Below are 12621 nucleotides of genomic sequence, written 5' to 3' on the forward strand. Positions count from 1 at the left end.
TGTTTGATCCACCATAGCTCATCACAATGCTCAAATTTCAACATGGTATCAGAGCCATGCCTAGAATTTATCAGGTTTATGAGCCTATTATTTAATTAATCAAGATTAGTAGATAATTAGAAATTAATCAAAATTTTAGTTATTTTTCACTTCACTTTTGTACCCCCAGCCAATGCAGGTCATTCACCTTGCACACATAAAATTAGGGCAAACCCTTCTAGCACATGGTAGCCACTTCAATGCTCTTCAAGCCTATCCAAACAAAAGCGCAAACCGTCAAGCGGTGAGGGAGAAATCGCAAATTTACTGGGTGCCATTTTTCTGAGCTGATTTGGTGATTTCTACTTCCACAGATCAAAGGTCTCTAATTCCTCTTAGCCGAAGGTGTATTCAAGCATGCTCTACAAGCTAGTGAAGACAGAATTTAGTTTCATCAAGTCTACAGTGAGATCCAAGCTCTTCATCAAATCTGCAGGTGACTTTGGTAAAACAGAGATTAAGCTTTCAATATTTGTTCAAATCTTGTGTTTCTTGGCTTAATCCTCTACTAGACTCATTGCTATTGATGCCTTTGAAAGCATTTGAGCTCATTTTAAGTCTAAGGCACCAGATTTGGACTCCCCGCATACTCTATTTTCTGCACACAAAATAGTGGGGATTAATTTACTAATCAGTGATTAATCAGTGCTAATCACTATATTTTGGTGCAATTGAGGGTTCAAATTAACCATTAGGTATTTGATACAAATTCCTATAACTTCAGATTACAATTCAGAGTTAGTTTGATACTCCAACCATCCCGTACAAATTGGTTACCCTTGATTTAATGTAATTTCTGGTAAAATTGTGCTGATAAAATTGTGATAATCATCATTTTGCATTTAACCCTTAGTTAATGCCTGTAAATCTCACTCAAATTCAAGATAATTCACAGCCAGAGTTGCATTTGGGAATGTGCATGATGAAAAGATGCAGGGGGGGAGAGAGCTTGAGCTCTTGCAAGCACACACACAATCTCACAAAACCCTAATAGAGAACACACAAGGTGAGAGGCTGAAAATCTTCTTCTTCTCTACTCAACACTCAACACACCATATACAAGAATAAGAGTACACACAATATGAAAGGTACTCAACCAAATACATACACGGGTTCTCTATAGTGTGAACCCGACTAAATGAGCTGGCGCTATAACTATGCCAGTCTCTAGAATGGCTGTCACACAGCCTGTCATCCCACTGGCCGCATATCACCCAAGATCTCACCAACCATGCCAGTGGTGTAAGTGTGGGGCCTATCCCCCAGGCGGGTCATCAGTGGCCACCGCCTCACTAGACGAGCTCGATATCTCAACACTCCCCCTCGAGCTCAACTCCATCTCATGTACACCAACGGAAGCCCTGAATCTGCGGAGCTTCTCTGTTCCCAATGCTTTGGTGAAGATGTCAGCTACCTGATCCTCTGTGCTGACATAAATAAGGTCAAGGTCTCCTGCCAAGATCTTCTCTCTGACGAAGTGGTAGTGGACCTTTATATGCTTCGTACGAGCATGAAATACTGGGTTCCTGGCCAACTGTATACTGCTAATGTTGTCACGGAAAATGACAACTTGTCTATCCACTGATAGACCCAAATCTCCAAGTAGCTTTCTCAACCAAGCTACCTCACATGCTGCCATAGCAGCTCCTTTGTACTCGGCCTCTGTACACTGGATAGAGCAACCGTAGGCTGCTTCTTGCTGCTCCAAGTCATAGCGCACTCCCCAAAGCAAACATGAAGCCACTGGTAGATCTTCTGTCTGAGATACTACCAGCCCAATCAGCATATGTGTACCCATGTACACATATCTCTGTCCCAGTCTCATAGAATAGTCCACAATGCAAAGTAGATTTCACATACCTCAGTATGCATCTCACTGCATCCAAATGCGGTTTCTGTGGAACCTGCATAAACTGACTCACCAACCCAACAGCATAGCTCAAATCTGGTCTGGTGATCGTCATGTAGATCAAGCTTCCTACTATGCGCCTATACATAGTAGGATCCTCCAAGATCTCTCCTGTATCTGCACTCAACTTGCCATTCTGATCCAATGGCACAGAAATAGGCTTACAGCCTGTCATACCATATTTGGACAACATGTCCAAGCCATACTGTCTCTGCAGTAATCCAATACCATGTGGTGATCTAATCACCTCAATGCCCAAGAAATATCTGAGCTCCCCCAGATCCTTCATCTCGAACTTCTTTCTAGGCAAGATCTTTACATCAAAGATCTCTGCATCATGGTCCCCCGTAATGATCAAGTCATCTACATAGATGACAACAAGCACAGCCCCTCTATCACCATGTCTCACATACAATGAGAAATCTGCATTGGCTACATGAAAGCCAATAGTGACAAGATATTCAGAAATCTTGTCAGACCATGCTCTTGGTGCTTAAGCCATACAAGGCTTTCTTCAACCTGCAAACATGCTCAGGGTGACCCATATCCTCATAACCAGGTGGCTGCGACATATACACCTCTTCTTGCAAATCCCCATGCAAGAATGCATTCTTTACATCCATCTGATGTAAAGACCATTGCTTTGACGCAGCCACTGCTATCACAACTCTCACCGTTGCCATCTTGGCAACTGGGCTGAAAGTTTCCTCATAATCAATGCCATATGTCTACGCATATCCTTTGGCTACCAATCTAGCCTTGTACCTGTTTATGCTTCACCCACTTGCATCCAATGGCTTTCTTGCCTTCAGGCAATTGCACTAAATCCCAAGTTTCATTTCCATATAGTGCATCCATCTCCTCATCCATGGCTTTCTCCCAACACACATTTCCAATAGCTTCATCAATGCATGTGGGCTCTACAACCTGCACAACCTTTGCCATATATGCATAGTGATGTGCCATATAACCATCATATGTAAGTCTCTGCACAGGGTTCTTCACTCTCCCTGACCTTCGTAGCTTTTCATTCATGGCTTCCATAGCCTTCTTTACACCAGGTGTTCTCATAGCTGGGATCCCAAGCTCCTCATCAAGGCTCATATCTGAGCCACTAGACTCTCCATCAACATGAGAATTCCCTGCAGAAATGTCAGGCATACAAAGGGGCTCAACCACTTTCTCTTTTCCTTTACGTGATGTAGTAATCACATTTGCAGGGCTGGTATTATGACGCAGCCTGCCACTCCATGGTCTATCAACAGACCCACTAGATGAGGACTCTCCTGGTCCACTCAAAGACTGTGATTGCTGACCTGCATTCTGTGCAACCACACTTCCACTCACATCAGCCCCAAAACAGCTTCTTTCTCAGCAGCATACCAGCTGCTCATCTCATCAAAGACAACATCCCTGCTTACCCTCAACTCACGTGTAGCAGGGTTATAACACCTGTATCCCTTTTGCTCAAGGGAATATCCAATGAACACACATTTTTTAGCTTTCGGATCCAGCTTAGTTCTCAGCTCATCTGGCACATGCACATATGCAATACATCCAAAGACTTTCAGATGAGACAAATCTGGTTTTCTGCCAGTAAACCTCTCCTCTGGAGTTACATCATGTATGGCTGCAGAGTTGGAGTCCTGTTCATGATGTATACTGCTGTAGAAATAGCCTCAGCCCAATAGCTATACGGCATATTCTTCTCTTCCATCAGTGCTCGCGCAATCTCAGCAATGTGCCTGTTTTTTCGCTCAGCAACTCCATTTTGCTGCGGAGTGTATCTGCATGTAAACTGTCTCCGAATACCATTCTTCTTCAAGAATTCAGAGAACTCATTGGAGAAGTACTCTCCCCCTCCATCTGACCTTAGGCACTTTACATATTTCCCTGTTTGCTTTTCAACCAAAACTCTGAAATTCTGAAAGTGAGAACACCTCACTCTTCTCCTTCATGAAATATACCCACACTTTCCTTGTGTGGTCATCAATGAAAGTCACATAATACCTGCAGCCTCCCATAGATATGGTCTTCGTAGGACCCCATACATCTGAATGCACAACATCTAGTGCATTTCTGCTCACATATCTGTTACGTGGAAACACATGCTTTGTTTGCTTCCCAAATTGGCATGCTTCACATATTTTCTGCATACCTTCCACTTTAAATTTTGGCAGCCCTGTCTCAGAATTCCTTTTGTCTGCATAGACTTCAATCTCTGCACATTTACATGTCCAATCCTTTTATGCCAAATGTCTGTGTCTGCAACAATTCCTGAACCATTTGCAAACATCGCAGCACTCATTTCAAGCATGTCTACATTTAATGTAAACATTCTGTCCACTCTGTTGCCTTTTGCAGCCAACCTGCACACTTGTCTTTAAAATCTTCAACATAACATTCATCAGGGTTAAACCGAACCTGCAAACCCTGCTCAATCATCTGGCCAACTGAAACCAGATTCTTTGTTATGTTAGGTACATGAAGTACATCTGCAAGGTACTTCACTTTGCCATCCTGCATAGACAATGGCACATCTCCAACGTGGACAATTGGATGAGCAGTGTCATCCCCTGTTTCCACAAAACCTGGTCTTTCCGGGTTTTTCATCTCCTTGAACCACTCCCCATGATTCGTCATGTGGTTCAAAGCGCCTGAATCGACATACCATACATTATCTTTTTGTGCTGCATCAACATTTTCAGACATGGCATTTACAACATGCTGTATAACAAACAACCTTTCATTATCCTCATTATTTCTTCTTGAGGATACATAGTTGTTTTGCTGCACTTTCCCATTTTGCATGTCAGCCTGCTTCTTATAACATTCTGATTGCACATGTCCAGGCTTACCACAGTAATAGCATTCACGTGCATCATTATATTGCCGTTGCCAATTTCCACGGCCTCTTTGACTCCCCCTGCCTCTGAATTTGCCTCTTCCACCTGCGTGTTGTTGTTGTTGTTGTTGATTCTAAGACTGTTGTTGCTGCTGGCCTGCTGCCTGCTGGCCATAATTCTGATTACCTGTTCGGCCACCTCCTTGACCGCGTCCACGGCCTCCTCTACCTCATCCTCTTCCTGAACTCGTGTAGAAGGCCTGTTGCTCTGAACTGTTTTTGCTTTGTGAAGACTGTTGGTCTTCACCCAAGCTCTTCTCTTCGATAATCAGCATAGACACCAAATCTGTAAAGTTGGGAATGTTTTCCCGAGTCTGAATGGACGTCTTGAACGCCTTGTATTGTGGCCCGAGACCACGTAGACAGACTTCCACCTTGTCATCATCATCTACTGACACACCAATAGATGCAAGGGATTCCACAATACCCTTTATCTTCAGCGCATAGTCATTCACAGACATGCTCTTTTTCTCCACAGTATGAAGTTCATTCTTCAACTGTATCTTACGTGCCTTGGTATTTGTTTCATAGAGCTTTACCAAGGTGTCCCATGCCTCCTTGGGGGACTTGGCATCCTGAATGTGCCCAATCATGGTGTCCTGTATACTAATGGAGAGCCAATACATGACTTTCCTGGCTCGTTGGTTCCAGTCTTTAAACATGACTTTCCTGGCTCCTTTTTATAGGACTATATAGTTGCCCTATAGCTTTACTCCCGCGAAGAAAGCTCCTCAATCAGAGACCGTTTGCCGGTGCCTCCCGTAGAGCTCTCGACAAGGGTGTAGTCACCAACACAATATGGAAGAGTAGTTGAAGCTCTTACCCTCGTACCGCTTCCTGTGGTTCTCTTGCTTGCAGCTCAGCCCTTAGCACAAACCAGGCTCTGATACCATGAAAAGATGCAGGGGGGAGAGAGCTTGAGCTCTTGCAAGCACACACACAATCTCACAAAACCCTAATAAAGAACACACAAGGTGAGAGGCTGAAAATCTTCTTCTTCTCTAAACACTCAACACACCATATACAAGAATAAGAGTACACACAATATGAAAGGTACTCAACCAAATACATACACGGGTTCTCTATAGTGTGAACCCGACTAAATGAGCTGGCGCTATAACTATGCCAGTCTCTAGAATGGCTGTCACACAGCCTGTCATCCCACTGGCCGCATATCACCCAAGATCTCACCAACAATGCCAGTGGTGTAAGTGTGGGGCCTATCGCCCAGGCGGGTCATCAGTGGCCACCGCCTCACTAGACGAGCTCGATATCTCAACACATGAGAATGAATGCTATACGCATTATGTATTGGGCACATTACATCAGTGTAAAAATGGAAACAGACACTGCCCTTGTCCAGAATAAGGCAAGAGGTAAGACCTCCCGCATAAATTTGGGTTTGCATTGCATAATGATACAAGATAAACATCAAAAACCCAAAGGAACTGTCAGCAAAACATTGAAACATGTTGCTCACATGGAGCAAAAAGACCTGACAGATAAGCTCATGGCTCCAGCCATGAAAGAAGAAGAATATCTCTTTCCAAGAGGAAGATCCACACCAAGAAGATCTAAAGGAAGAATTGAAGGAAGACATGGACACGAGAAGAAAAGCTTCCACGAGAAGAGAAGCTGCCCCAAGAAGACTGAAAGAAGAGACAGACGCGTGGAGAGAAGCTGCCACGACAAGAAGACTGAAGAAAAGAGAAGATGTGAGGCTCCAAAGAGTGAGGAGCCATGTGAAAATCTCAGAGAGAGAGAGAGAGAGAGAGAGAGAGCCCACAACCCAATGTAACCTGCCCCAACAAAGTAAAACCACCTCTGAGCCACCGATGATGTAGGCCACGTGGTAGATGTATGTGTGAGCACTTTAGTCAAGGTCGCGGGCACTTATAGTAGCCTTGGACACATAGAGAGAGAGACTGTCAAGGACTATGGAGTTTAGGGACTTGAGGCACTGGTCGCGGGCTATCAAGTAAGAGAGAAACTTGGTACAGGGTCCAGATGTGCTAAGTTAACTTGAGGGGAGGTGTAGACACTGGTTGCAGAGTATCAAGTAAGGGGAGGCAAACTTGGTATAGGGTCTAGGTGTACTAGGAGTATTCACTTGAGGGGAGGTGTTGAAAATACAAGTGAATAGGGTGTGTGCGGGAACAAGCCCTTGGTTAGAGGCTGTAAAAGAGGATGAGTAAATGTGAAAGAACCTGTGAAAAGGTGAGGAGAATCTATTGGGAGAGAATAAAGGGTAGCATGAGAAGAATTAGGAAGTGTGGAGATATTCTGGGAAGTGTGGAGATATTCTGGGAAAAGTGAAGAGGTGGAGAGAATCAAGGAAAAGAGGTGGAGTGAATCATGGATAAATCAGTGGGATTTGATGCTTGATGTAAACTCTATAAATTGAGGCATTGCCCTAATGAGAATTTGCTGGTTTTTGAGTATCCATGCCTACATTAATCTATTTGCTAATTACCCACTAATGTCTTAATTATTTACTAATCACTTTGTTAATGATGTTGCTTCTAGTGTTTGATCCACCATAGCTCATCACAATGCTCAAATTTCAACATTTGGGACCTCTTATGATGGTCCAGCTAAGGTCAAGGAAATAAATTTGGCAAGTCCATGTGAAGACTCGAGGCCAGTATTTTTGGAGAAGATCTCTCTATAGAGGAAGAGACCGAGCTTATCACTCTATTTATTGAGTTCCAGGATTTCTTCACTTGGAAGTACATTGACATGAAGGGTGTGCCTCCAAAAGTGGCCCAGTACACCATTCCAACAGTTGATGGCGGTTAAACAATGAGCTTATCCCCCCCCGATGAACCCTAAATACTCCAAGATTGTCCGCAAAGAGATTGAGAGACTTATTAATGCCAGATTCATCTATGAAATCGAGCATACGGGCTGGGTATCACCCATCATGATAGTCCCAAAAAGAACGGAAAAGTCAAAGCATACGTCGACCTCAAAAAGGTCAATGCTGCTACCATAAGGGATCACTATCCCTTACCTTTTACAAAACATGTGCTAGAACGAGTAACCAGAAAGGAAGCTTATAGCTTCCTCTATGGATTCTTTGGATACAATCAGGTCCTGATGATTGACCCTAAGGACCACCACAAAACAGCGTTTACAACCAAATAGGGCACATATGCATACCGAGTCATGCCCTTCGGGCTGACCAATCTCCCCAAAACCTTCCAAAGCCTCATGTGTACGGCTTATAAGGAATATCTTCGAGAATTCCTTTAGGTCTTCATGGATGAACTTTGCATCCATTCCACTTGGAAGAAGCACCTTGCATGTTTGCACAAAGTGCTAGAAAAGTACAGACTATACCATATCTCGTTGAACCCAATGAAATGCTGATTTTGGGTTTGGCACAAAGTGATCCTGGGACACATTGTCTCTAGGCAGGGAATTTCTACTGATAGCAAAGTGTTACGGCTCATCCTCCTAGAGTTACCGCCGCCACCCACAAACTTCAAAGGAGTCTAGCACTTCATGGGACACGTCGGCTACTATTGGTGATTCATTTTTATATACGCTGATATTGCTTGACCTCTTTACGGACTGCTCATTGTCTTTGAATGGATTGAAGAATGCCAAGGGGCCTACTTTATGCTCAAAAAAGCCTTGGCAACACACCCATTCGTAGGTCCCCAAATTGGGATATTATCTTTCATGTCCACATCGATGCCTCAGCCTTTGCTATTGGATACGAGCTCATGGGCCACTTTGCAGGCATATATCACTGCTTGTAAGGTTCTACGGCTAGGTTATGGTGGCCCACTCTAATGGCTAATGCTACAGAATATGTCAAACGATGTGATGAGTGCCAATGTACAGTAATTCCTCATTTAAAGGACCACATTCCCTTAAACCCTATTGTGTCCTTACAACCATTCGAGAAATGAGGCATAGATTTCATTGGACCTATCAGTTTGGCAGTCAAATACACTCAAGCTCGCTACATAATTGTTGCTATGGACTATTGCACCAAGTGGGTTGAAGCTCGTGCAACCCGCAAGGCCGATGCAAGGTCAACTGCTAAATTTCTCTATGAATCAATCATCACATGGTTTGTGGCTTCCCCATCGAGCTTGTCACCAACAATGGGACACACTTCATTAATGAGGTGATCCAATTCCTTTTGCAAGAGTTCCTTGTCACCCATAGAAAGTCCTCCCCATATTACCTACAATCAAATGGCCAAGCAGAAAGCACAAACAAAATCCTATGTGACATTTTGACTAAAACTGTGGAGGCCAAGTGCAATGATTGGGAACAGAAGTTCTGGGTGCACTTTGGGCTTATAGAACTTTATACAAGGCAGCAACCAATGCTGCCCCCTTCAGTTTAACCTATGGTACTGAAGCAGTTATGCCCATGGAATTCTTAGTCCCTAGTCTACGTGTCGCTATGCAAGAAAAGCTTACTCGCAATGTGTAAGCTTCCTCCCTCCAGCTTTTGAGGTGTGTAGGTGTAAGAATCTTCCCTTCTGATCTTATAATTATTCCCCTCTTTAAAGTAAAAGAAAGATCATGTTTTACCCTGTTTTGGCCTAGAGAGAGAAAATGTCTAGAGGCAGGTAAATCAAAATTGAGATATTTTTGGATATAAAAATCCTCCTAGTGTCTAAAATGGTTTCCCTTGAAACAAAAATTCAAAAAGAACTTTCCAATGTGCAATTGGAATTAATTGAAATTAGGTATAAAGGACCTAGCCTAAGGGTCTAGATTTTTAAAAAAAAATGGATTATGGTCCAATTAAGGTTCCTATGGGCCAATAGGATCAATCCAAGTGTAGGGAGGAGATAAATTGAAGAATAAAAGAAAAACCCCCCAAAAATGAGTAAATGCTCACATAAGATGAGGGACTAAAGAAAACAATTAAAAACATGAATTTTGACACCTCAGTGTGGGGATCTCCCCTCATGAAGTAGGCGCCTTTTTCTCATCATTATTCCCAATTTTTATTCAATAAAATGAGATATTTTCATCTCTCCTCTCTCCTAACTCAAAACTAGATCCAAAAAGAAAGCTGAACTGACCCAAAAATGGTCGAAAATTGACCAAACTGATTTGGAAAATTCTAGAATCAGTTTGCTTGGTTAGAGGCTCACTTTTTCCTATAAATAGAAGCCTCCCCCTTTGTAAAAGATTAATGGTGTTTATGCACTGTTACTCTACTCCTGTCCTGAGGTCATCTACATTGAATTTTTTAATAATTCAATTGTTTTTGGCCTAATCCTCTCCAAAGTGAATTGGTGGCCACTATAGCTTCAAACAATAGTAGAACCCTCAATCCCTCAAGCCAAAGGAGAGCTTACAAGCTCCATGTAAGCTAAATTTCTTACTTTGTTTTCAAATTTTAATGAAAAATCTATGGTTTTCTTGATTTTTATGAATTGCAGATGATTGAATTAAATTCAATGATGAAAAGGCCACTCCCTTCTCTTCTTTACATTCCAACCTTTCTTAATCCTAGAATGATCAATTAAGTGATTAATTAAACTCTTCTTTTTGTTTCCTCTCTTGAATTTAAAAAATTGAATAGATTAGAGTTCTATAATTCTAAATTGGGTTAATTAAGTTAATTATAGAAAGATAAAAATGAGAAATGGTCAGCCATACAAAGGAGGTTATGGCAAAATTTTCCAGAATTTTGTGAAAAAGAAAGTTTGTTTTTATGTTATTCCAAAAGAGTAATTCCCACCTTTTTTGCATCTAAAAGAAATATTCTAACTACTCCATGTACATATTCACCTATGAATATGCATGCATATCACTGATATTAATTATTAAATTTGATTTCTATGCCTAGAAAGATGCATAATGGAATTTTTTTAATTACAAAAGTGTTATTCTTATTAAATTTGATTTTAATGCATAGAAAGATGCATAAAGGAAATTTTTTACTATAAAAGTGTTATTCTTATAAAAGTTGATTTTTATGCATAAATAGATGCATAAAGAAATTCTTTTTATTTTAAAATTGTTATTCCTATTAAATTTGATTTTATGCATGAAAAGGATTTTTTTATAAAAGTGTTATTCCCATTGAAGTTGATTTTTATGCATAAATAGATGCATAAAAGGATTTTTTTATAAAAGTGTTATTCCCATTGAAGTTGATTTTTATGCATAAATAGATGATGCATAGAGAATTTTTATATCAAAATTAGAATTCTCTTAAATTCTATGTTTAAATTCTATGAGTATTTGATAAATGAATAATTAAATACTCTAAGAGAGAAATTTCTATCGTTTTATATTCACGCGGATTGAAAAAAAATTCAAGAAATCTATCGAGATCGAAATATTCAGATAAATGATTAATTTATTCCTCATTGGAATTCGTAACGAATTTAGAAATCAGTTAAGTGAATATTCAAAGAAAGAAATTCAGTAAAATAGTAATTGAATTATCAAACCTTTTCGAGAAAGATAGTTCATGAAAAATCTTATCCGACTCGAACCTTGAATCAAACTATGACCAAGACCAAACTCTTTCATCAATTTCGAGGAAAGAACGAGTGATCACTTTAGAAAAATACATTCAAACTCCTGCCAAATCTAAAACTAGCTTTTAGACCGTTCAAATTGATCTGTGGATCAAGGTTATAGAATTCGAGGAACTCTGATATGAAATTCAGAATTCCGATCAAGAAGTTTTGGGGATACTAATTCAAGAAATATCCCTTGTATTTAAAAGAAAATCAAACTGAAAATTTGCATAGAAACCCTGTTTTCTTAAAGGACTGTCTTACGCCAGAATGAGATGTAATGACATGTGAATCAGATAGATGTGAATGAATGGATGGATGGGATGTGATGAGATGTGATGTGAATAGATGTGATGAGATGTCATGTGAATCAGATAGGTGTGAATGAATGTGGATGAGATGTGAAGTAAATGGATGTGAATGTGTATGTGGAGAATGGATGTGTATGTGAAGAATGGATGTGGATGTGTATGTGAAGAATGGATGTGAATGTGTATGTGTAGAATGGATGTGGATGTGTATGTGAAGAATGGATGTGGATGTGTATGTGAAAGAATGGATGTGGATGTGTATGTGAAGAATGGATGTGGATGTGTATGTGAAAGAATGTGATGTGATGTGAACATGAATATATGTGGATGTGAAGTGATAGATATGAATGGATAGATGTGGGTAGTCGTACATGTGAACGATTGGATGGATGTGGATGAATGAGATGAAATGTGTATGAATGAGATATGATGTGGATAGATGTGATGTGATGTTATGTGGATAGAATGTATGTGATGGGATGGTGATGAGAATGAATGTGATGGATATGAATGAATGTGATGTGATGGATGTGAATGGATGGAGGTGATGTGATGTGAAATGGATAGATGTGAGTGAATGAGATGTGAATGAATGAGATGTGATGTCATGTGAATCGGGATGTGAATGAATGAGATGTGATGTCATGTGAATCGGGATGTGAATGAATGATATGGGATGTGAATGGATGAGATGTGATGTGATGTGAATCGGGATGTCATCGAATGAGATGTGAGGTGAAATGGATGTGATGTGATGTGATGTGGATGGGTAGATGCGAGTGGATGAGATCTGAGGATAAATGAGGAAAGATGTGATGAGATGAAAATGATGTGATTGGATGAGAATGAGAATACATAAGAAATGGATGTGGATTAAATAATGTGGATTGATGTGGAACAATGTGGAAAGGCAAGAGTTCGTTAAAGAAACTGTATTTATGACCTG

This window comes from Cibotium barometz, chromosome 30, assembly GCF_041138505.1.
Source record: "Cibotium barometz isolate CiBa-2024 chromosome 30, ASM4113850v1, whole genome shotgun sequence".
NCBI classification, from domain to species: Eukaryota; Viridiplantae; Streptophyta; class Polypodiopsida; order Cyatheales; family Cibotiaceae; genus Cibotium; species Cibotium barometz.